The sequence below is a fragment of the Dysidea avara genome, chromosome 9 (genome assembly GCF_963678975.1).
Source record: "Dysidea avara chromosome 9, odDysAvar1.4, whole genome shotgun sequence".
NCBI lineage: Eukaryota > Metazoa > Porifera > Demospongiae > Dictyoceratida > Dysideidae > Dysidea > Dysidea avara.
In genome coordinates, this window is record NC_089280.1 from 19846689 (window position 1) to 19873791 (window position 27103).

At 39.5% G+C, this 27103-nt stretch overlaps 1 pseudogene; it reads right to left on the reverse strand.

Annotated features, from left to right (window-relative positions):
• Positions 1–3496: 3496 nt before the first annotated feature.
• LOC136266927 (lysine-specific demethylase 8-like) lies at positions 3497–26504 on the reverse strand (annotated as a pseudogene).
• Positions 26505–27103: the final 599 nt, after the last annotated feature.

Sequence of the window (27103 nt, forward strand, 5' to 3'; positions counted from 1 at the left end):
ACTCAGTGAGTTGGCAGCTTTTGTGGCTCATTGTTAAACATATCATGGACGACATGGAGAAACCATCCCACTAGGGACTTGTGAGAAAACTTGTTAGTATAACAAGAGTCAAATTCTAACTTCAAAACCCTGCTGATGCTGTTGGATCAGCCCACAACATGGTCATCTAATATTCTAGGACAAACAATGTATGTTCAGTTCTTCTATGAACTTCAGACTTTTCTTGGTAAATGATGACAATCTGACAACTCTCCATGCATGGATATAACTATAACTTTGTTATCACAAGAAACTAGATTGACAGGAATAATAATCTAAACTGAAGCCTTGGTAGAGTATTTGTAGTTCATTTGTATTAGGCTATGGATTCATCCCAACCAGTTTACATAATATAATATGTGTACTTAACAGCTCAGTTTAATCCCTGCAGAGTAGTATAACTTTTTATCATTTGCAATAATTAACATCATAATTACTATAATCATTAATTTTCATCAAAAACATTTGTGCACTGCATATTAATAATAGTAGATCTATCTAATCAGAGTATATAGTTTCATAATTATGTCAAGACTCATTGTCTACATAGACCAATTAAAAAACAAGGAAATGTGGTGAATGCATGCATGGCCACAAAACCCCCTCACACCATAGCTTTTTGCACAAATATCTAATATTATGCTTTCTAGGCTCTTACAGAAATGGCTAAATATCACAGTGTTTTATCAGTTGCCGACAAATCAGTTAATAATTTCATTTATTGGACAACTAGCTATCCCTCTAGGGACTTGCAAGGAGGCTAACAGTAAGCCTGATTCAGAAGGTAATATGCATGTCCATGAACACTGGTGTAGAATAACTGGCAGTTATATTAAGTGTTTGACTGCTTTATTGGAGTGTTTTGAAGTGTGTACATGACTACCAAATTAAAATATTAATACCATTATTAGATGAGAAAGTGCGAGTACAAATTAAGAAAGAAAAAAATGAACATGTCCTTGGACAACATGCGACCACTAAAGGCTACGATTGTAGGGCTATACGTATAAAGCAGAACATCTCTTAAGGCCACTCCAACTGTTTCCCGTCCTGAACTCAGGCATATTTGCATGAGGGCAGGAGGTTCATTTTCATTATTCCATTATAAAATTGGCAGCTTTCCATTATTTTTCTGTCACACAACCATAAAAAAGCTGCATTAAAGCATGCTCAAGCTTGTTCTTTCCCTTTCAAGTTGCAAAAATAACACAAACATAAATTTGTGCTGACTTGATAGTACTACTGACATGTGAGCTGACACTGTTAAGATAGCTGAGCCTGTAAAGTATGCAGGAATAACTAGAAAATAATGGAAGAATACGGAATAATAGAGTTGTTGCGGGCAGCCGGTGGATGGGAGACAGAGAATGTATTTGGAGTAGGGATGCGGCGATTATGCTGGCATAATTTCGGGCATAATAGGTATGTGTGGAAATCAGGAATTATGCTAGCATTTTGAGGTGATTATAAAGCTTTAACAGTAGGAAAATCTGCAGATTGCACAATTCCGTTAAAAAAGATCGAGATACTCTAATAGAGCAGTCAGAAACTCTAATAGAACAGTCATTGAATATTATTTACTCTAATAAAGCAGTCATATTGAAATGAAATTCTCTAATACAGTAACCAGCTAAAGAATTCAAGACTATTTGAAGCCTAAACATCAATGAAAATGGTCTGATACAGCAATAAACTGGCATTATTAGCCAATTATGGTGGCATAATTTTGGGAATAATGGGCAATTCTCAAAAGCATAATAGGTGATTTTTTGAGCACTGCTCAAAAGCATAATGCTCAATTTTTGGAGCATAATAGCCTCATGCCTAATTTGGAGTAGCAAAATAAATTGTGGCATCAAAACTTTTGTTTACAGATTGGGTAGCTAAGTGCAATTAATTTTTTTTGGCTTACCGATAATGTAATGTAAATAAGCTACTTAGTGTATGTACACATACCCATAGGTGATTCTAATGGGGGGGCTGCTGAAAAATAACTCTTGGGGAAAAGTTGCAGTATAGATTGGCATTGTTAATTTTAGCATTTTCCATGTTTTAACATAAATTCTAAGCTGTTTTCACACCTTCAAATTGCAAAAATCCTATAGCTTTGACCCCCCCATGATGAGATTCTAGATATACAACAATAGTCATGCTGTTCCCTACTTGGCCCGGCCCTGTGGGTCAGGTCTAGAATTGCCACTGCACATACCTGCAAATTGTGTTGTACCTGCATGGGTTTTGTCTGTTTCTGTATTATGAGTGATCTTATATTAATTGTACTATTTTCTCAAATTACTAGATCACACTTTTGTAATTACACGTTACTGGCACTCTTGTACTTTCTATATGCATTCATCTCCAACTATTACGGCACTGTCTTAACCAGCCATCTACCAATAGGAATTGTAAGAGTAAGCTATCACCACATAACATGATGTCAGTGTTGATCTTGATCTCAAGTGAGCCTCTAGTAGAGATATCCCATGATCATAAAGGAAGCATGATTACCATCCCAATCATTATCAATGCAACTGTCATAGTAGTTAGTGTGTATGTACTTCAAACTTTGTGGTTCATAGGAAATCAAAGTGTCAATGCTTTCTCACATGAAGTTGATTACTAGTAGATGAATGGATGGAAAGGTGCAGGAGCCAGGTAATTGTCAGCACCCCAAAAGACATGCACATGATACATTTGTTATTGTGGTGTAAAATGGTGGTTATGCAACACAGTGTGTCTAGCCTTTTGACTGCAGACTGTGACAAATCAAACATTGGGAGTTTGGCAAATTGTTTTAAATTCCTTCAATAGGATCTTACAATACTGTAAAAACACTGGCCAGTGTAAAGTTGTATTTACAATGCTCAGGTAAATAGTTCATGATAAAACTATAACTAAAAGAATTTAAACACAGAACAGTTGACAGTTTAAACATAGTCAAACTTGGCTCTGTTTTCTTCTATTTTTTTTGATATTGTCACTCAACTTTCAGGCATTTCAGTTGGTCTTTTTCTCCTATTAACTTGCTACTGTAGTGACACTGACACAATATACTCAAAGGGCAACACTTGATGCTAGCACCCAGTTTGCCACTTGTTAGCTTACTTTTTGGACAAGACAAATGTCATTGGTATTTATCTGGCATAGCAGCCACTTGATACACCATGTCATGGTGTTGAGCTAACACCATTAACTTGAAGGTGAACCTCAAGCAGCCAGTTTGCCACTTTCTTTAACTGTTCCTTCACTTACTTTGCTAGGGGAAATTTTCTAAAGTACTTAGAACCAGCCGATATCAGTTTCTATCATACAAACAGTAGTACTGCATATTAGGGATCATGTAGGTATGGGTTTTTCTGGCAAATGCTCCTCTCAGATGATTTGGTCTTGGTTACCCATAATAAATTACCTTATCCTGCAGCCTCAGTAAGTAAGTTTAATATTTTTATTACGTACTCTTGATATAACTAACAAAATAAAGTCAACTCTCAACCTTACTACAAGTGGACCAGTATATTACATGTAATAATGTATGTATCATACTTATAATACACACACATTGTTATTGATGATGTGGTTTATATTTCATGGTAGACTATGACCACCACATACTGACAGAGAAACTGGTTTCAAGAGAGCGTATATAGTGCCAACACTTTGGTGGGATGTACAACATTTGTCCTGGTTGTAGGATACATTCCAAGCTAACTGCTTTGGTAAACTGAGGGAACTCTTGCAAATCAGGATTTTCCACATCCACCTATAAGACAACCATGAATGGATCTTAACTTATAGGATGATAATCTAGGCACATACGATATTATGAAATATTCAATAGACATCATACCTGACTAGTATTGGACATGATGCCATCACGAGGATACAAATAACTGGACTGGTCAGCTGAGTATAGTCTAATGTACTTTGACCCTACCACCTACAACAGATAACAACAGATGATACTCATCAGTACAATAGGCCAAGTGACTCACTAGTTTACATTACACAATGCACACTTGATGTCAATACAGATTACATTGCCAAACGAAGCAGTCGATACGAAAAACATTATAGTCAGGTGTATGACATGCTCATACAGAGAGGGTAGACAGAAAGTTAATGAAACGTAATTACAGTAGTAAATCACAACAGATAGTTCACAGAAACACTTCAACAATTTAACACATACTTGCTAGTCACCAGCTGACTGATAAACTGTTACACATAACCAAAATTTGTAATAGAAAACTTTTTGTGTTGGTATTATGGCTTCAAAGGCAGTGTATGATGTACATATCACAAGGACATATTATATCATTGTACAATCTACAATTGTGTGTGACTACAATCTACAATTGTGTGTAACTGGTTGTACTTGTGAGAGAAGGTTGTGTTCAGGATCATAATGTAGTGGAGAGATAGTTCCTACTGGTCCAAACCAAGCATTAATCTTCACATCAGGATTATCACTACCATCTTCATCAGTTAGTGTAGTAAGACAACAATAGTCTGGAACTACTATGTCTTCTCTTAGTTGAGGTATCTTGAGGGGCAAATGGAAACACAAAATATAATATTACTGAACTGTAGTATCTGGTTGTTAAGTACATGTAGATATTAAGCGCATATTACCTGTTAAGCATATACTTAATCATGATCGATAAGCGCATGTGGACGAACACGAAGCTCCAACATGACACGGAGCTATACAAGAGAAGAAATGCTAGACATTTGCTAATAGGTATAGCACAAAATTTCACGAAGTACAAAGCCAAAATATCTGCCTTTACTATACTTAACAATCAAAGTAGTCTTCTGTAGTATGCTCCACATGAAGGGTTCAGTGGACCCAAAATATTGGTACATATAATAACTGCAATTCATACCACCCCAAGAGAGTGAATCCATAATGAGGTTTTCTATTAGGCGTATGTGCTTAACAACTATACATGTTAATCACAATATTTTTTTGCGAACTTTTGTTAGATATGTGCACCTAACAACCAGACTCTACGGTATGAGCATAAGAGTGCATACACTAAGAAGAATAGTATGTAACAAAAACTAGCACAATGATGATTTTAAAATTGAAAAAGAATAACATGATTATTTCAAAACGGCAACAAGGTGATCTATTTACCTGATCAAATAATGTGTGTTGTGCCAGATATCCTACTGGATCTCCAGGTGTCTGTAAAACAAAGAAACTGCAGTAAGGATCATTGAAATGAAAATACCTGTACAGCATACAGTAACTAAACGTGTAAAGAGATATAATTCACCACAGCCTTAAAAGGAAGAAAATACTACTACGGATACACTACTTACAGGATTGTCTATATACTTGTCAATGAAGCTAGCAATAGTCATCAGTTGTTGAGACCAGTTATCATCAGTGTAACGTGAACCCAACTCCACTGGGACTGTTCTTGGACCAGCTATCTTCCTCAGGTACTCTATACTGATGAGGGAGAATATTATTATATCAAGTGGATAACATTATTTTTATAACTGTTAACAGTTTGTAATCATATAGAGCCTGTAAAAACACATTATGCAAAGTTCATCTTTGATCAAATCAACACCTCTATTACAGTAGTACAAAATGTAGGGATCATAGAAATAATAATAATAATAATATATATATATATATATATAAAACAATGAAAAAAAAGAGAGGTCACCTGTATCTGCAGCTATACTAGTGGACATTTAATTCCTATAAATAGATTGAAACAGGGATAAAATATCCAATAGCATAACTGCAGATACAGATGACCTCCCTTGCTTCACTGCTTGATCCCTATATATACTCAAATATAAAATTGTAATTTTACATTGCACTTATTGTCTTACTTGTCTTGTAATAACATAATTCATTAGCTACTGGTGAACCATCACATACCATATCAAAAGGAAAGAATGTTAGGCCAAGAGTTCATAATGTAAAAAGAGAGGAAAGTGTCATACTCCAGTATAGCCTGTATAAACTATATTTTGAAGATATGATGCAATATCTATAGTCACTTTCAATGTGTTAGTTGGTCAGGTCTCTACGTATATGTTAAAGCATATGTTAAAGCATAGCCGCGAGTGCTATATGAAAAATAAAGCACAAGGCGCGCGGCTGAGTTTTATTTTCATATAGCACGAGCAAGGCCAAGCAAGGCTATGCTTTAAATGATTTATGGAACTTTCTAGTCGTGTAGCTTCACCATACACTAGGACCCGTAATTAACAAGCGTTGCACGAACTATTAGCAGCCTGAATGCACACAAACTAGTTTAACAAAGTAACATACGTGCAGTTCACCATAGTTTGGGATGGAAGACATTCAATGCGTATTTTGGCAGGTTTTGCTCGCAACCCACAATCGATTCTATTGTGAGTCACATGGCGAAATATTTTCGTGATATCTCCAGGACTTGTCCGTTTACATTAACAAATGTAACAGCAACATTACCTTCTCCCACCCATCATCGAAGCATTTAGGTATGTCTATAGAAGCAATCCAGTGGTAGAACTTGTATTGGCTGGGGTGATTGATCACTCAGTACGGCGAGGCTATCAGCCTTCACCGGTGTGGGTGATTAGTCGTACTGGCGTGAGCCCCACAGGCTATTAGCCTGCACTAAGGTACGTGGGCAACTGTGCTTTACTGCTCACAAAGAGTGCTTTATTGCACCGCAAAGAGTGCTTTATTGAACAAATAAAGCACGCTTTGCGGTGCAATAAAGCACTCTTTGCGGTGCAATAAAGCACTCTTTGTGGTGCAATAAAGCACTCTTTGCGGTGCAATAAAGCACTCTTTGTGGTCATGAAGCACTGTTGGCTGGCTGAGAGTGTACTTTGTGAAATTTAAAGTACACCTTTTCCTTTGATCTCATCCACACAAAGTTCTACAATCTACATTAAGTTTCGATGACCCTTGTAGTTATGGCTTCAATAAGCAGTCCACTGATGACAATGTCAACACTCCTTAACACTGTATGTGTTGACATGATATCCTAAAGAAATAAGTTTTACTGTATTACTTCAAAATACCCATTTGTACAGGCTATACTGAAGTAGGACACTCTCCTCTCTTTTTATATTATCAACTCTTGGTTAACATATTATTATACAAATTAATTGCACAACTGAATGCGTGCCCCAACTATCAAACATCGAAATGCTAAAAGGTACATCTCAGGTTGAAGCAGTCAGTGAAGTCAGTCAGTTTGTCAGATAGTAGAAAATTTACGTTAAAAAGTTTGGCAGGAAATTCTACAGGAAGTAACCGGGAATGCTCTAAATTGGTATGTCTCTGGTGAAAATTTCATACACATGCTCCAGAAAGTTACCGTAGCTAGTTACAATGGCTTGAAATCTTTAACACTGTTTACCTCACAACACCACTACTGATGTACAATTTTAAAAATCCACATTTTCAAAAATCTAGTCACAATTATAGTCAGTTACCTCCATTTGGTAGATGCAGGCCAGTGGTCCATACAGTCCAATAGTATCACAGGATGATGTTTTGTCATGTAGTTTAGTAGAAAATCATTAAGTGATGGTGACCTGACCTTCTCAATTATATTATTAACTGATACAACATCTCTGCTGTCATGTGAGCCTAGTCTAGGTCTTTTAGCCTGACCACTATCATCTTCTCTGCTCCGGTCTATCTCAAGTGTTTGTAGACTCTGTTCTTTGACAGCTGAAGATGTACTAGTATTCTTATTATTGGAGGATATTTCACTACTAACTACAGTTGCTAGTTCTTGCCGGTATACAATTGTCAAGTATGGGACAACCCATGAGGATTGCCTTATCCAATTCCAACATGGCCTGGGTTAAATTTCCATCACTAACGTGACACAGTGATATTAGTAATGAGGAATGTGAATACAGACACCTCCATATCACTGGTACATCCTTCCAGTCACCAGTGTGCAACTGTTCCCATACAATATCTTGTATGATTGATAATTGTGGCATTGCTGTGGTGAACTGTTTCACTAGACATGATGACCAGACAGTCTGTAGTTTGGTCATTATAGTGTCGGCATATGCATGAGTGAAGTTATTGTCAATATCTGACAAAGTTTGTTGGATGACACCAGACTTGTTTCATTGCTCCAAAATTTTATCAACATGTTCCCTGGTGGCCATAAAGAAAAGGTAATCCCTACAAGGGCATATATAGACAATATATCACCCAATACATAACATATCCCATCAGGGGCTAAATTAGTACGTCACTTATACCATCACTTAGTTTCAAGTACATGTATTTCATAATGACTACAGCTTTATTACAAAGGATTAATGGACATGTTGTAATATCAGAAACACACAGCAGTGTTGTATGTGGACCAAGAAGATGGCATGCCACTCCACTGTGTTACTAACAAGAACAATAACTTGATTTTTATGCATACATAGCTCCACGTCACCACTGAAAATTACTCCCTTGAAACTACAAACATTAGATGACTCAACTATCATTTAATGATGAAGACAGTTACAATTATGCAATAGCAGTATATAAGTTTAGGAAGCTGCACCTGTAGCCTCAGGATAAGGAATCACGTGATAGGGAACGAGTGGGATTGTGTTCCCGTGTAAGTGTTGGCAGCTGTCCTCCTCCAAGAGTGAAGGGCGCCGACTCAATGAAGTGTCAATGAGCTTCAGGCCGAGGGTGGCTGGTTTAAAGGTCAAGCCAGCCCACCCAACATATTTGTGAGCCATATGCAATAAAGCCTGCAACTGTTGTGATGTGCTCAAAGCTTTTGAAGGATGCTCCTAGCATACTTTTCTTCTTCAATCCTGTTTGCACGACACTTAAAAATAGGGAACAGGAAAATTCACATTGCATGGCTGGACCTGAAAAATGCATTTGGGTTAGTGCCAACTAGCATCTCCTGCGATCAACAGAAGCATAAATGGAACAACATTATACCAACTTGACTGTGCAGGTAAAGAATAGGGAAACATCATATGAATGACATATATTGTGAGAAAGCAAGGATGTTCGCTCAGCACAACTCCGTTTGACCTAGCACTAAAGCAGTTGATAGACAGTGTCAACAAGGATGGCTATAGCTTCACCCAAGATGAAGTATCACCCAAGATGAAGTAGCTGTGCTGGAATATGCAGACGGCCTCTGTATTATAGCAGAAACCCCCAAACACCTACAAGAGATGCTTGACTGGGCACAATACTTTGCAGTCTGTCCCACGACACTTTATGGAATGAATACCCCCCACAAGTTTGTGAAGCCAAAGATAGGTTATGTCTTAAGGATCATGCTGCCAACAAAAGGGTGGGCCCAGAATATTGACAACTGGCATGGCTAAGAAGGCATTTCAGTTTCCTAGAAGGACTAACACACCTTACTTTTACACAATTGAAGAGCAGGAGGCCTGGGGTTGCCAAACACTGAAGATGAGCTCGATGTTGCCTGGGCTCCACAAGTTTTCAAATATCATGTTAGTAAGGACTCAACAGTTGTGGCTATGGTTACACACAGAATAAGTGACACCAGAGGCCAGAACCAACACAAGAAGTTCTTGGTACGCACTGCTAAGAAAACATTGTTAGATTAAACAACTTACGACAAATCACAAAGTTTTTTAACCCAGGTGTGCGCTTTGGTCGGCTGTGGGTGCACGCCTGGTTTACTGAAATTGTTTTCTGAAAGTGTGTGTGTGTGTTTGTCTCCGTTGAGTAAAACCATTAAATGGTAAAAGCAGCCTGTATGCAAGAAGTAAAAAGCTAAATGAAGTCTATATTAAACTTTTGTAAAGGTTAACTGAGGTTTCTTTTCGGTGGTCTCCTTAGGTGTGGCGGTGACTCTCTACAGGCTTTGTGAACTACCTTCCCTCTGATGTATGACTGAAGAACAATGGTACAGGCCTCATAGACTAGCTGGAATAGCCTAGATATCACTTTGAATTGAAGGGGGGTTCCCGGTAGTTATGTGAATAAAATTTAAAGGCAGTTTGTAAATTGCTACTTTGATGTGTGAGAATATTATGTTATCCATCCATGTAGGTAAACAATGATAACTCAGAACAGAGTGCATCCACCATACATGATTGTGTATTTTTGTGTAAATCTGTCAACTTTGGATTTTCAAATGATATAATGTGTCACTAACTTTCGTGGCAGTCAATTTGCGAGTAGTGGTCAGAGAGTACTATAGTAATTTTGTGCCTCATGGTAGTCACGTATTTACCAGTTGTGCCGAATGCTCACCCAGACTGGGAGGAACATCAGATTAGTCATGATTTCCAAATCATTGCACAGTTTAGTAAGAGGGTGTTACCATAGACTAGGTGTAAAATTACTTTCACAGATGAGGAGGTCAAATTAAAAGTTGCACCATCACTTAAGAGAAAACCATGACTGCATCCCCATTACTGCAGGACCAGTGGCTTGCTGAGTCGCTGACTAAGTTTCCCGGCCAGTAGAAAAGCTTTAGTTCAGCAGCAAAACACCCTGGCAGTAACAGCTGGATCTCAGATGGCAAATACATTTTCTTCTCAGAGTACTGCTTTCCCAATTTAACCTTCTCTCAACTTGTACAGTGCTCAAACGGTTCAAACAACTTTGAGGTACCATCAACTGCAGACGGTATGGGGGTCACCTAGAAACACTGACCAACGCACCATTCAATGGGGTTTATCTGAACCCGATATGGAGATGATTTCAAACGGTGAAGACAAGCAATTCCTAGAGATATGGGAGTAGTTTTCTTAGAGCAACAAGTCCTGGGTGACCCAGAGCATATTTGGTTGCAGTCAACCAGAAGGTTATTGTGGTTGGAAGACAGGTAAAAGGTGGTGCAGTGATGTTAATGTCCTATGAATCGATGAATTTATGTAGGTTTCTGTTTCCCTAGAATTCTATTTACAGGTGAAAAAGTTGTGAGATGCAAGGTGGTTGCCAAGAAATGGTTGTAGAATGTTGTTTTATTGCTAGAATCTTCCACTAAAACTACTCTAAACAGTCTATTATTTTATTAACTGTCCCACTAGGACCTACATAGAAAGCCTGTGATTTTGATAAACTAGCCAGCATAGATAAGTTATATAAACTAGCTAAAGATTCAACTATTATTTAATAATGATGTTTACAAAGTATGCAATGACAGTATATAAGTTTAGGAAGCTGCACCTGTAGCCTCAGGATAAGGAGTCATGTGATGAGGAATGAGTGGGATTGTCCCCATGTAAGCGTTGGCAGCTGTTCTCCTCCAAGAGTGAAGGGTGCCGACTCAACGAAGTGTCACTGGGCTTCAGGCTGAGGGTGACACATTTGACTGGTTAAAGGTCAAGCCAGCCTACCCAGCATATTTGTGAGCCATATGTAATAAGGCCTGCAACTGTTGTGATGGCTCTATGACTAGGTGCAACATAGGCTAGGATGGTAACTCTTCTATCCCAATCAAAGTTGCAGAGCTTTGTTCCCTATTAGACTCCTTCAAGTCACAGAAAAATAAAATGTAATAACTAGAGACCAACTTGCCTACAGAACACTATATATAAACTTTGTATTACCTGTATTGCAAAGAGGATCACATCCTGGGCTATAGAAATGGGAAGTGGATGCCATCAGCTATGTCCAAAACTTTTGAAGGATGCTCCAAGCATACTTTTCTTCTTCAATCCTGTATGCAAGACACTCAAAGAAAGATAGGAAAATTTACTACATTGTATGGCTGGACCTGAAAAATGCATTTGGGGTAGTGCCAACTTGCCGTCTTCTGTGATCAATAGAAGAACTGGAATGACATTACACTAACTCAACTATGCAGGTAAGAATAGGGAAACATCATACGAATGGCATACATTGTGAGAAAGGAGTAAAGCAAGGATGTCCATTCAGCCCAATTCTGTTTGACCTAAAACTAGAACAGTTGATACACAGTGTTAACAAGGAGGGCTATATCTTCACCCAAGGTGGAGTAGCTGTGCTGGCATATGCAGGTGACCTCTGCTTTATAGCAGATACCTCCAACCACCTACAAGAGATGCTTGACTGGGCACAAGAGTTCGCAATCTGGACAGGGCTGCAGTTCAAGGCGTCCAAATGCACAACCTCAAGTATAAACTGTGCCCCACGACACTTTGTGGAAAACAACAATTTTCACATTAGGTTGAGGAGTTGTCCAATATGAGGATCATTACTACTATTTGGGATGACTTGGTGCTGATGCCAGTGTCGCTGGGTTTCCAGCTGAGGGTGGCACATTTGGCTGGTTTAAAGGTCAAGCCAGCCCACCCAATGAACCATATGTAAAAGGGTCTGCAACTTGACAAAATGCAAGTTGTCTGCATAGGCTAGGATGGTAACTTCAGCCCATAGAACTTTGGTCTCTATTCGACTCCTTCAAGTCATGGAACAGTGCAACAAGAGGACACAGAACAAGTGCAACAAGAGGATACAGAACAAGACAGTGGCAAACTAGGAGGAGGAACAACAGGAGACCATAGAGACACGGACAATACAAAGGAAAGAAGAGACTTCAGTTATAGATAGAGAGAGACCACCGTAACTCAGGTATGAATGACAGTAGACCAGCTGTACAAACAGCACACAGATAGGATTGACAATAGGGGTGATGGTAGGACAGATACTGATGAAACGCCAGGTAGCAGAATATCTGGACAACAGCGCTGCATCCAACAGATCAAACAGCTACAGGCCAAGTATTGACAGAATGCTAAGAACTGCATCGAAGAGAGGAAAGTTTGCAAGATACCTCTTGACCAATTTCACCACCAGATGGCAATGTGGACACTCACCAAGAAGGAGACCAACCAAGAGGCCTGACAGGGAAGTAATCTCACAGGTAAGACGGTTGCTGGCCAGGTCTGCACCTGGCCCAGATGGGTTAACCTATCAGAACTGGAAGATTCAAAAGCAGGACTACAGACTAATACTCACTGTGAGTAGAATAGCCAAGAAGATACCAGACAGCTGGAAGACAGTACAACAGTACTGGCTTAAAAGAACAAATGATTTGCCTACAGAACACCATATACAAACTTTGTGCTGCCTGTATTACAAAGAGGATCACATCTTGGGCTATAGAAGTGGGGAAGTGGATGCCATCAGCTATGCCCAAAAACTTTTGAAGGATGCTCCAAGCATACTTTTCTTCTTCAATCCTGTATGCAAGACACTTGAAGAAGGCGTAGGAAAATTTACATTGCATAGCTGGACGTGGAAAATGCATTAGGGTTGTCAACTAGCTATCTCCTGCAATCAACAGAAGAATTGAGCTTACATTACACCAACTGACTATGCAGGTAAGGATAGGGTAACACCACACAAAAGGAGAGCAGTAACTGAAAGAAACCAGACAATTTTTGATAGCCTTCTCATGAATTGGCAAAAACTGAATGCCTTACACTGATTCATGAAGCCGAAACTAGACTACCTTACGGATCATACTGTCCACAAAAGGGGCCACGAATCTAGACAATCAAGTATGAATTATTTCCTAGAATGACTAGCATGCCTTACTTTTATACCTACTGGTGAGATGGTGGTCTGCAGTTACCTTAGAATCAGAACACTTATTGGGCCTCAACTATTTCTGTAAAGCAAGACATCTACACTGGCTCAGTTGAACAGTATAGGGATGTACTGGTGACATTCCCTGTGAAAAGGGAGTGAAGGAGAAAAGTTCCCTCAGTCCCACTCTCTTTGATCTGGCAACTAGTTAGAGCTTGAGCTTGGGATGCAAAAGCTGGAGGTATTCAGATTGTTATATGTGACCGGATTTGACAAAACCAGGCTTCCACACACATCCAATTCTTCGACTTTAATTGCTAGTAACTTGACAATGCAGTATGCTATTGCCCTACAATTTTCACATAATGCTTTCATTGCTTTATGTAATAACAAGTCCAAATTTGAAACTGATAGCTCACTTTCATACTGAATTATGGTCCTTCAAAGTTGTAAATTATGATGTGTGTGGAAGCCTGGTTTTGTCAAATCCGGTCACATATATATTTCTGCTCTTGTTTGTCTTACTACTAGAAGGTTGTCAGATTCTTCTTCAAATGGTATCGCCACATCTACCACCACTATCTTATTCTTCTCCCTTTGACCACAACCAGGTTAAGCCCCGGATCACCTGTTCCAACAAGACTTCGCTTGGATTACTTATCTTAAACATTTGAGGATTTCTCCTTGCCTATTGTTGATTAACCCCACTGATAGGTGGCAATAGTTTCAACATGTGAGATTGAATTTCTGGGTGTCCCACAACTACCTTGAAGACGCTTTTACCAGACGTTTTAACCACTGTGCAAAGATGGGAGGTCAACTCTCGTCTTACTGGCAAAGCGGTAGAGAGAAATGTACTTGTCATCTGGAGTCTAGCTATTGCTGCTAGGATGTTTTGCCAATGAGCTAAAGTTATCACATGCAGACAATGGTTGGTCTATACAGAAAGTGCATTCTTCATAAGTACATACCACATTTTGATGATCACCTATAATAGCACAGACATTTTTATACTGAAAGGTTGCAAGGCAGCATTAAAGTACTAGGTTGGCCACTTAAACCATAACCGATACTGATCTGATATCAAAAATGGCCGATACTGATAAAAATATTGATATCAGTGCATTCCTAATGAGTACATCAGTTCCAGCTACAAACATTTTTTGTTCTTATCAACAACACCTTATCGGAAACTATCTACAAACAGCCTCATCTACAAACAGCCTCAATTACACCACATTTTTATAAAACTTTGACAAATTCTTCTACATAATTGTTCAAAATTAAACCCACAATCAAAAACGAAACGCATTAATCCTTTGCTTTGATCACTTGATTTCATATTTAAGAGCCTTGATCGTCAACCATAAAAGGTTAGTAAATTCTCTTGCTGCTGTTTGCTTTCAAAAAGTCACTTTTGCAGAGATCTCGATCGCTTGGAAAACCCTCTGATCACTTGATTTTAGTCGTGTATAGAAGAGACCACCACCCCTTGTTTCAAACTGTTGCACAAAGATGCTCACAAAGCTATTTGTGTCAAACAAGGCTAAAAGATCAAAAGAGGAGGCATATAGCACTTCACAGACACAGACATGATATTTCATGCTGTTTATATGTAACACTAACACATACAAAGACATGACATTTCACAACCAACATCTAGCACCTGTACAAAACTGTAAAAATACAGCATGACACTTCAGAGGTGTGATATTTCATGCTATGATATTTCATGCAAAAGGATGATACCTAGCACTTCTAAAGCTGTAAAAAGGTGATATACATATATACGCAAAAAAGAAAAAAAAAGTGGTGGCAATCACTTCTAATAGTACACACGTTTTTATACTGAAAAGTTGCAAGGCAGCATTACAAGTACTAGGTTGACCACTCAAACCATAACAGATCCAATATCATCAAAAATGGCCGATACCAATAAAAATATTGATATCAATACATCCCTAATGAGTACATCAGTTCCAGCTACAAACATTTTTTCTCTCATCAACAACACTTTATTGGCAACTATCTATAAACAGCCCTAAAACTTTGACAAATTCTTCTACATGATCATTCAAAACCCACAATCAAAAACTACATGCATTAATCCTTTGCTTAATTTGATCACTTGATTTCATTAAGAGCCTTGACTGTCAACCATAAAAGGTTATTAAATTCTCTTGCTGCTATGTTTGCTTTCAAAGTCACTTTCGCAGAGATCTTGATCGCTTGTAAAACTCCTTTGATCACTTGATCTTAGTTGTGTTTCAACAGATAGTATAGAAGAGATCACCATTGTTTCAAACTGGTTGCAGAGATGCTTACAAAGCTTTTCCTGTCAAACAAGACTACAAAAGATCAAAATAATATATATAAAAAGAGGAGGCATCTAGCACTTCAGACATATATGTAACACTAGCACACAAAGGCGTGACATTTCACATTGTTGCAGAACCTCTAGCACCTGTATTTAAAAACTGTAGAAACACAGCATGACACTTCAGAGGTGTAATCGGGCGTGATATTTCATGCTGTTTATATGCAACACTACTGAGGATTTCCAAATCTTTGCAACACCAAATTGCAATGCATTCATGTGCACGCCTCTCACGTGAAATTTTAAATTCTTATAACACGCTATGAGACCAGTGAAACACAGACACACGAGTACAAAATCTGTCAAAAAATGACTTGATTGAATCATAACCGTTGGTCCAGTGTAAAGGGCATCGTCGAATGGGTAAAAGGCAGGAAGTGACGTACTGGATCACGGTTTTACACTTTGCGTTTCAGACATGTTACAAAGATTTGGAAATCCTCAGTAACACATACAAAGGCGTGACATTTCACGACCAACGTCTAGCACCTGTATAAAACCGTAGAATACAGCATGACACTTCAGAGGCAAGGGGGTATCACTCCAATAGACACTGTACTACGATCTGCGACCACGGTCATAACCGGTCAAGATCGGTTTTCAATTTTGACCGTTGACTTCCATCAAAAATTTGTCTTGACTACTGACCTGGTTCCGTTTATTTTCGCTATATTTTCGTGTACTACTTACTCACGAAGCTTTGACCTAGTCTCGCATGGCCAGACTGCTTTTTTCTGTATATTGGCTGGGGAAAAAGGGTCTGGTGCAACTCTAATAACTGTTTACTTCTGTCTGGGGACGCTAATTGAATAACATTGACCGCAAAGGAGGCGCCGATGACGTCAGTAAGTAAACTCAAGATCTGTATATTATCTATGGTTTATCCTTTAAATACTAGTTAAAGCACCGCCGCGAGTGCAATATGGGAAAAAATAGCACGAGGGCGTGGGCGGGAGACTAATACAGCACGAGGCGAAGGCGAGAGACTAATACAGCACGAGGCGAAGCCGAGTGCTGTATTAGGTTCGAGACCATGCCCGAGTGCTATTTTTTCCATATTGCACGAGCAATGGCGGTGCTTTAACTGGTTTATTGTACTAAAGTAGTGGCTGCGAAGAGTGGGGGTGACGCCAAGTAGCAGGAGGTGAGTGCCTATCCGCGTAAGCTCGAGACCGTGTGTATTCACTGCAGTGATTAACATTATTCATACTCGTTCATACTGCCTCCAGCGTCAGAGCACCAGCGTGATGAAGCTAGCTAGCTACGTAGCTTTAATTGATTTGAGCTGCCGAGAGCGACAGTAAGTGGCCAACTGCTTCTTTCTCGGTTGAGGCCTGGCTTAAAGCCCATGAGTAAGTCTGTGACTTTGTTATAGAGAGGCTTGCTATTGTGTTTGGCGGGTGAGAACGCATTTATGAAGCCATGGTGTGGCGCTGGGAATGATACCACGAAGGCAACTGGAGCGAATTAACTTATCGTGTTCCACCTGGCTTTACAACGTGGACAGGAGTCATTTTGTAGTGTTGATAACACCGTGTGCTCTGTTCCTTTTCCCTAAGAATGTAGCTAATTCGCCCACTTGTGTTTAGGTCATGGCATTGTTCTATGTGTTTATGATATGTCATAATTGTTGAATGGCTTCATAATATTGCAGTGGTTTGGTGAAAAGAATGCGATAACGGCATTGGTCATGCTTTGGTCAACTTGTTTACTGTTTCAACAGTGCTGTATTGGGATCAAAGGGAAAATACAGCACACTTGAAATAAATACAGCACCCTGCCAGCTTTGAAGTGTGCAGCCAGGTATACAATATGGAATAAAAGTACACTTTTCACTTTGATCTTTTCACCCAAAGTACAATAAACGAATCTTAATTTGCTCCGATGTTTTTTTTATAGCGTGATGTCTCTTTTATAGCGTCTTGAAAGTTCATAACAAGACTCACAACCGGAGCAGGAGTGTAGGAATACCTCATAGTTTTACTGACGTCATAGCACCTCCTTTGTGACCAATGTTATTCAATTAGCGTCCCCGGAATCTGGGGAAGGCTCCAAAGTAAACAGCTATTGGAGTTGCACCAGACCCTTTTTCCCCCACCCAATACACGGAAAAAAGCGGTCTGGCCACGCGAGACTAGCTTTGACCGTGCTGGAAACAGTTTGACCGTTGTTTAGTGAAAAATCGGCTTTGTTCATTGACCTTTAGTTTTGACCGCGGTCGCAGATCGTAGTACAGTGCCTATTGGAGGGTAGTCACTAATTTTCGGACTGGACTGGACCAGTGGACCAATACTCCAGCGCACTCCACGGAGTCCAGTCCGCATTTTAGAAGCTTGTGACTAATTTGCGGACTATATAACCACAGCACGACAGATATATCGCCTTAATACTTGGCTATTTATTTCTTAATTAACATTTAGGCAGGCTAACCTGTGAAGCCTGTAATTAGAAGTTTCTCTTTACATCGCTGGGGAAGGCCGAAACACGGAGAAATTACGATGCATGATGCCTAATTTCGTTACCATGGATAGCAGCTGCAACTATAGTAGGCGAGAATGTCCTTAACAGCTCATCCTATCATACTGAACCAAGCAGAGGAACTTAACGTGGGAAGCAGCCTACGACATTCTTACAGCGCAAGATGAAAAATATGTGGAATCGACCGTACCACCAGTGAAACCCCAGTGGCGGATTTAGGATTTTTAAAACGGGATTTCTGAAAGTTGGTGTAGCTGAATAAGGCATCTGATGACATTTCTCCAGAAAATTTTGAGATTTTAGAAACTCTGAGATTGGATTTTAGGCTACTTCAGTTAGTTAGCAATTAGCTACAAGAAATCCAATGCTTTAATCTGTAAATACTATAGCTAACTATAGGGCAAAAATGGTGACTGTAAGCTGTAGCTTTGATTGCTATATTAGAGTAGTTACTTGACTGCTCTATTAGAGTATCTCGATCGTTTTTAATGCAGTGGGAGATGAAAAATGAAGTGTTGCTGAGAGTTTAATAGCTATACTGAAATGGTGTTAGCTAAGTGCAGCTGCATGCATGCTACTATATAGTTGTTTGATATTACAAATTGTCAGTGCAACAATGTTTATGCATGTATTTAGACTTGCACTGAGCTAAATTTAAAAGGGGGTTTCTGTCGAAACCCCAGAAACCCATCTAGATCCGCCACTGAACCCTGCTCTGGGGAAGTGTTCTTGTATCGTGCTTTAGACACAAAGAGAAGAAGTGAGTTAGTGGTGCACTGAATTGTGTGACTAAACAGGGAATGTGGGCACAAACTACACCCTGTCACACTACAAGTACGTCGTGCAAACTAGTCATGTTTTATAAGATAATCAATTGTCAAGTGGAAGTTCCATCTATCTCACTAACATCAATGTCATCAGTTACCAGAGGTCATTCACAACGTTTCAGAATCCCATAAGCAAGAATCAACTCGTACTTATTTTCCTTTTTACCATCCACTATTAAATTATGGAATACTTTGCCAGAAGATGTGGTCAATCAGCCATCTATAAACTGTTTTAAGAACATTTTGTTAAATCATCTGAATTTACTTTGATTTTGTTTTTGTATCTGTGTGTTATACTCCTTGATGGAGTCCTACACAGTAATAAATAAATAAAGTAATATTGCAGTACTGGAACAGAATATTTTCATTCTGCAACTTGTATCATAAAGCCAATTAAATGCTTACTAAGAGCTGAAAATTGCATTGCCATAGAATGGTGGCATGAAGAGTGTTGGAAGTTTGAAAACGTAGGCAAAATCCATGTGCCCATGCACATGCCCTATTTTTGCAGGCCCAGTCACAAATATATTTGTTTTTTTAGTGGATCTTTCTGACCTGTGTGTGATGTGTGGGTCTGCCGATTTGTATGATAATTGGGTAGGTCAAATGTAATATCACATTCTTAATTTGTAAATGTGTAAACCACTTCCAGGTCAAGTGTACACAATGCCAATGCTGGCAACACACTGAATGTGTAAATGAAGTCATATCTGACAACTTCCTCTGTTGTAGCTGCGCCCGTCTCTAGTGGATGCCATGTTATTTGACTTGTGATAGTATACTCTCCCTTATACATTGTAAGATTGTCGTTTTTCAAGTTAAACAAATAAGGAAATACAGTATTATATTATAATAATTGCATTTTATTTATTTTATTTATTTATTATTACTTTATGGCAAGTATGCCAAGGGTCTGCAAGCAACTGGTGCATGTATAGTTATATGACAAAAAGTACACATAAACAACCAGCTAGCTATAAGACTGACAAATACGTAGCTAACATGTTCCATCATAAATATTAGAGCCTACAGGACCATATAAGCTCTACTGTATGTGGTTTCATTCAGACAGAGTTTCAAAACTTTCTATTACATAGTTGAAAGTAGCTACCCTTGTGAAGTACGTAGCTACTGTACACTTGGGCACAAGTCCACAACCATTGCATGGTTGTATAGGTGACTGAAGCGGTGGCCACTGAAGCTAGCAAGCCAGCTACCGGCGTAGTGAGTAGCATTGCAGCTGGCTACAACATCGTATCATGCAGTTGGGATTCTTTAATATCTATAATATGCATGGTTTTCACTTCCCCGATGGGTCTTGAAGACTACAGGTAGCCTAAATAACTTATCACGATGACAGACCATGCAATTGATTCATGTAGCCCACAAGACTATAGATGTGTAGGCATCTCGCTAAAGCATACTCTCGATTACGCACCTATCAATGTCACGCCCCACCTACCCCAGGTGGGGATTTGTCATCCAAGTTCGCCCCCAGGGTAGGGGGATTTGCAACACGAATACCCGTACTTTTCCATACTGTTGTGATTCCCGGGATAATTAGTAGCTAGGGGATTCGTAACTCAAAGTTGTCCCCAGGGGTGGGGAATTTGCATTCTCGCATTTGCAAATCCCCAACAATCCCCACCTCTGCCCGACCTGGTGTAGGTGGGCTTGACATTGATAGGCGCATTAGTATGGGCAGACTGAATGGCCGACTCCTATACTATAGCTGTGCCAGGCGTGTGAACCAGCCGAGAAGTCCTCTGAGCCATCAAGTCATCCTGATGATCACTCCGCAGGTCAGTGGACTTGGTCGCCAGTCCAGTCCGCTGGTCCAGTCCAGTCCGCTGGTCCAGTCCAGTCCGCTGGTCCAGTCCAGTCCGCTGGTCCAGTCCAGTCCGCTGGTCCAGTCCAGTCCGAATTTTAGTGACGGCCTATTGGAGTGACATGTCTAGCACTTCTAAAGCCGTAAAAAAGGTGATCAAGACACACGATAGTGTGTCGTGCGGCCCAAGAAGCTGGCGCGCCACACCGTGAGTATATTAACAGAAAGAAAGAAAACGCAATTTTCACACCTATGTAGCTCTGTGATCCCTTATCCGATTGGAACCAAATTTGCTAGAGACGTGCCGCCCAGTTAGGGGAGTCTACATACCAAATTTGAAGAAAATCGGTCCAGCCATTTCCGAGATACGAGCGAACAAAATTTCGTTTTAATTTCTTCGTTTTTTTTCTTCTTCATCTTCATTTCGCACACTTCGCAAAATTCGCCATAAAACACGAATGCGTGCTCGGATTGGGCTGAAATTTGGCACACTTAAAGGGCTCATTAAGGCGGATCTCAGTACCAACTTTGGTAGGAATCCGATGAACATTCACGGAGTTATTACCGATTATTTGCGTAAAATAAGGTCGAAGGTCTGTCACGCCTACAGGGTAAACCCCTTGGAGGAATCAGTTGAAAATTGCTATGTAGATGGAGCAACCATCGTAGGAGTGCCTTTTTGTGGTTTGAAAGGAATCGGGATAAAGACCATGGAGATATGACACAAAATCCAACCTGTGTCAAAAAATTACGCGATCGATTTTTATGAATGAAAAAACTATTAGTTTTCGTGTCTACCAGGCAAACCGCTTAGAGCAATGAACTGAAAATCAGTATGTAGCTGGAATAATCATCATAGAAAGTTCTTGCAGTAGTACAGAAGAATCGGATTACAAATCACTGAGTTATGATTCGAAAGGCAACTACGTGCAGCAAATGCGAGATCGAGATACTCTAATAGAACAGTCACCCTAATAAAGCATTCAGCTGCATGTATAATAATAATAATAATAATAATTAACTTTACAGTGTACATATACCTACATACATACAAGTTGCAGATGTTGGTATGATACAATTGGGACATATGGCAGCACACTAATTATAACTGTATAATTTACACAGTTATATTACATTGCAAGTTAATCTGTAGGGAATTCAGCTACAAACAAGTCACCCTGTAGTCAGATCAGCTAGAAGAAGGTACCTAATAGAGAGTTCAGCTACAAAGAAGCCATCGTGTACAGAGTTCAGCTCAAATAAATCACCCTGTAGAGAATTCAGCTACAAACAAATTGCCCTGTAGAGAGATCAGTTACCCTGTAGAGAGTTCAGTTACAAAGAAACAATCATGCAAAGAGTTCAGATGCTAACAAATCACTCAGTACTCAGAAAGTTCCACTATGAACAGATCACACTATAGAGAGTTCAGTTAGAAACAAGTCATCCTGTAGAGAGATCAGCTAGAAGAAGTCACATTGTAGAGAGTTCAGTTACAAAGAAACAATCATGCAAAGAGTTTAGCTGCAAACAAATCACCCAGTAAAAAGTTCCGCTATGAACAGATCACACTGTAGAGAGTTCAGTTAGAAACAAGTCATCTTGTAGAAAGATCAGCTAGAAGAAGTTACCTTGTAGAGAGTTCAGTTACAAAGAAACAATCATGCAAAGAGTTTAGCTGCAAACAAATCACCCAGTAAAAAGTTCCGCTAATAACAGATCACACTGTAGAGAGTTCAGTTAGAAACAAGTCATCCTGTAGATAGATCAGCTAGAAGAAGTCACTTTGTAGAGAGTTCAGCTACAAAGAAACCACCATGTAAGAGAGTTCAGCTGCAAACAAATCACCTGTAGAGAGTTCAGCTAGGAACAAGTTACCCTGTACAGAGATCAGCTAGAAACAAGTCATCCTGTAGAGAGTTCAGCTAGAAGAAGTTACATTGTAGAGAGTTCAGCTACAAACAAATCACCCTGTAGATAGTTCAGCTAGAAGCAAGTCACCCTGTAGAGAGATCAGCTAGAAACAAGTCACCCGTAGAGAGGTCAGCTAGAAGAAGTTACATTGTAGAGAGTTCAGCTACAAAGAAACTACCATGTAAAGAGTTCAGCAGCAAACAAATCGCCCTGTAGAGAATTTAGCTCACCCTGTAGAAAGATCAGCTAGAAGAAGTTACCTTGTAGAGAGTTCAGCTAGAAACAAATCACCCTGTAGAGAGTTCAGCTAGAAGAAGTTACATTGTAGAGAGTTCAGCTACAAGAAACTACCATGTAGAGAGTTCAGCAGCAAACAAATTGCCCTGTAGAGAATTTAGCTACAGACAAATCACCTTGTAGAAAGATCAGCTAGAAGAAGTTACCTTGTAGAGAGTTCAGCTACAAACAAATCACCCTGTAGAGAGTTCAACTAGAAACAAGTTACCCTGTAGAGAGATCAGCTAGAAACAAGTCACCCTGTAGAGAGTTCAGCTAGAAGAAGTTACATTGTAGAGAGTTCAGCTACAAAGAAACTACCATGTACAGAGTTCAGCTGCAAACAAATTGCCTTGTAGAGACAAACAAATCACCCTGTAGAAAGATCAGCTAGAAGAAGTTACCTTGTAGAGAGTTCAGCTACAAACAAATCACCCTGTAGAGAGTTCAGCTAGAAACAAGTTACCCTGTAGAGAGTTCAGCTAGAAGAAGTTACATTGTAGAGAGTTTAGCTACAAAGAAACTACCATGTACAGAGTTCAGCTGCAAACAAATTGCCCTGTAGAGACAAACAAATCACCCTGTAGAAAGATCAGCTAGAAGAAGTTACCTTGTAGAGAGTTCAGCTACAAACAAATCACCCTGTAGAGAGTTCAGCTAGAAACAAGTTACCCTGTAGAGAGTTCAGCTAGAAGAAGTTACACTGTAGAGAGTTCAGCTAGAAACAAGTTACCCTGTAGAGAGTTCAGCTAGAAGAAGTTACATTGTAGAGAGTTCAGCTACAAAGAAACTACCATGTACAGAGTTCAGCTGCAAACAAATTGCCTTGTAGAGACAAACAAATCACCCTGTAGAAAGATCAGCTAGAAGAAGTTACCTTGTAGAGAGTTCAGCTACAAACAAATCACCCTGTAGAGAGTTCAGCTAGAAACAAGTTACCCTGTAGAGAGTTCAGCTAGAAGAAGTTACATTGTAGAGAGTTTAGCTACAAAGAAACTACCATGTACAGAGTTCAGCTGCAAACAAATTGCCCTGTAGAGACAAACAAATCACCCTGTAGAAAGATCAGCTAGAAGAAGTTACCTTGTAGAGAGTTCAGCTACAAACAAATCACCCTGTAGAGAGTTCAGCTAGAAACAAGTTACCCTGTAGAGAGTTCAGCTAGAAGAAGTTACATTGTAGAGAGTTCAGCTACAAAGAAACTACCATGTAGAGAGTTCAACTGCAAACAAATTGCCCTGTAGAGACAAACAAATCACCCTGTAGAAAGATCAGCTAGAAGAAGTTACCTTGTAGAGAGTTCAGCTACAAACAAATCACCCTGTAGAGAGTTCAGCTACAAGCAAGTCATCCGGTAGAGAGATCAGCTAGAAGGATCACCTTGCAGAGAGGTCAGCTACAAAGAAATCATCTTGCTTCATCTTTTCTTCTTCCTGTAGTAAAGAAAAAATGACAGGTTAAAAAGCCCTAAAGCCAGCCATAGGCCGGCTTTGGGGTATACAAATACAAAAAGAAGTGAAATCTAATCCAAAACAGCCAAGCTGTAAAAAAAGAGTGCGGCCCTGAGAAAGGCTATGGTGAAAAAAGATGTGAAATCCAAGGTGGCGGCCAAGAAATGGCTGTGATGGTAGGTTAATGGTAAAAATTTTAATAACAACAATTCAGGTGAATTTGGTGCCGCTTGGTCTTGGCACAAAATTCACCGGAATTGTCGTTATTAAAATTTTTACCATTAACCTACCATCACAGCCATTTCCAGGGGCGGATCCAGGGGGGGTGCTTTGGGGGCTGAAGCCCCCCCTTCATATTTAGGCTTTACTTGATCAATATGCTGAGTATTATAATGAAATTTTGTCTTAGCATAATTATATGATCACTAATAATACAAATACTCATAAAACCACCTTATAAACGTCTTTCCAAGGTATTATCAGTGGATTTATGCTAAAATTTATGCAACAAGGACCCGAATCAGCATTGGAGGTTTACAAGATCGAGATACTCTAATAGAGCAGTCAGCTAACTACTCTAATAGAACATTCACTGGAAATATGTAGTTGGTTCTGTTATGGAATTTTTCCAAATCTGCCTGCACCTATACATGCAATGAAATGAATTGGTCTGTTTAAAGGGCTTCATTCATCTACTTGTGTAGTTAATATGTATGACAATACTTAATTCAGGTTCACAATTTCCATTGAAAATGCTCTCAGATTCAATCTTGTATTGTTCAAATTTCAAAATTTTCCACTTTCAACATTATTATTCTAACATGCACCTATTCAGTGTTGTGCAATTGTGAGAGGGGTGCATCATGTACTTGGTTGTCTGTACCTACCCCAAACTTTTCCATTAGCAAAATGCTTCAGAGAGCCATACCTATAATCTAAAGGCAGTATATAAAATATCTACAGACAGAAAATATTATGAATTTTATGTGGAAATGTCTCCAAATTGCAGTGTTTTAGCATCTATTTTTCAAAAATTTCCTGGGGGGTATGCCCCCAGACCCCCCTAGTTCCAGCATGCTTTGCATGCTGGGAAGTGTGCTTCGCTACCTCTACCCAAGAGATTAGTACCTTGAGTTAGCCCCCCCCTTTTATAAATCCTAGATCCGCCCCTGATTTCTTGGCCGCCACCTTGGATTTCACATCTTTTTTCACCATAGCCTTTCTCAGGGCCGCACTCTTTTTTTACAGCTTGGCTGTTTTGGATTAGATATACATATGCAAATAGAAACAAATCGACAGCAATTAGTGCTTTACAAAGGCGCGATGTAACACGGGTCACACAAAGGACTTGCAGTCTATTGTAGTGTAGAACAAACGCCAACTACGCTACATTAAAAAGATTACTATTACCACACTGTAAAAATTTAGTAGTGAATTGCTCTGCCACAATACTCACTACTTTTAAGTAGTGACGTTCACTACTTTTTGTAGTGAACGTCACTACATTTTGTAGTGAACGTCACTACTTGGTGGTCAATGTAGTGACGTTCACTACAAAATTAGTAGTGAACGTCACTACACAAAAATAGTGAGTATTGTGGCAGACATTAGTAGTGACGTTCACTACATTTAGTAGTGACGTTCACTAGTTTGTTTTTACTGTGCACACACACACCTATACTCTTACAAATCACTATATCACCTTACCTGCTACATTATCGAGGTTGCTATCCAGTTTTAAGTAAAAACAATCTGGGAGGTTTATTAAAACCCACAAGCACAAAATTTTGTGGCAGTTGACATTCAAAAGTTTACAGAAATAACCTAAGAAAAACGTACACCAAATGTACTCTGTGGTAAACAAATGTACTTCCACAATGAAAATCTACAAGTAGCACTATAAAAGAAGTGAAGAAAGGCAATTTTTTATCGATTCTCGGCCTATCGGCTAAGATCAAGTAGAAATAACTGTTCTTCTCGGCCTATCGGCTAAGATCAAGTAGAAATAACTGTTCTTGTCAGTGTGAAGTCCGTTAACTGATCTGTGCGCCCCAGGCGGGTAAAACTCTGTTTGATGACGCAACGAGGAAGCAAACCCAGTGGACACGATGGTGATGGACAGGCCAGAGGAGAGATGTTCCAAAAAGACGGAGAATGGACAATAGTGGTGGAAATTCCCGAGCAAACAACCTTCACCTGTCCGATATGTGTGACAAGCTTTAACATATTTTCTAGCCTTACCCGGCATCTGACATTGAAGCATCCGGGAGTTACCGTGACACTACTGCACCAATGCTGCGAGTGTGGAGAACGCTTCGGGAGCAGGAGGAAGCTGGGAAGACACAGCAAATCGCACCAGAATCTACCGGCCTCACAGCCGAAGCGCCTGGGAGACTAACA